Raw genomic sequence first — 345 nt, 5'->3', positions numbered from 1 at the left:
AGTAAAAAAATCTTAATGGTCCTACAATGGGTTTCATTATTTTTTTCCTTTTGATTACTGAGTGAACTGAGCTGAACCTGTTTTTTGTTTTGTTTTTTAGAAGCCAATTTCCACAAATTTTTTTTAAAGTAATTGCAACTTTTTCTCTTGCAATTCTGGCTTTGTTTTTACAATTTTGAGAGATATAAACTGGAAGAAAAAAAAAGATTGAATTGTGAGAAAATGTTGCAATTACCTTTATATATATTTTTAGAAATAAATATAATATGGTGGAAATAAAAGTCAGAAATGCAAAAAATATAAAAATAAACAAATAAAATAAGTACAACTAAAAAAAAAATCTAT

The sequence above is a fragment of the Sinocyclocheilus grahami genome, unplaced genomic scaffold (genome assembly GCF_001515645.1).
Source record: "Sinocyclocheilus grahami isolate Dianchi unplaced genomic scaffold, SAMN03320097.WGS_v1.1 scaffold9474.1, whole genome shotgun sequence".
Classification (NCBI taxonomy): Eukaryota; Metazoa; Chordata; class Actinopteri; order Cypriniformes; family Cyprinidae; genus Sinocyclocheilus; species Sinocyclocheilus grahami.
Note: the sequence above shows the minus strand (reverse complement) of the source record.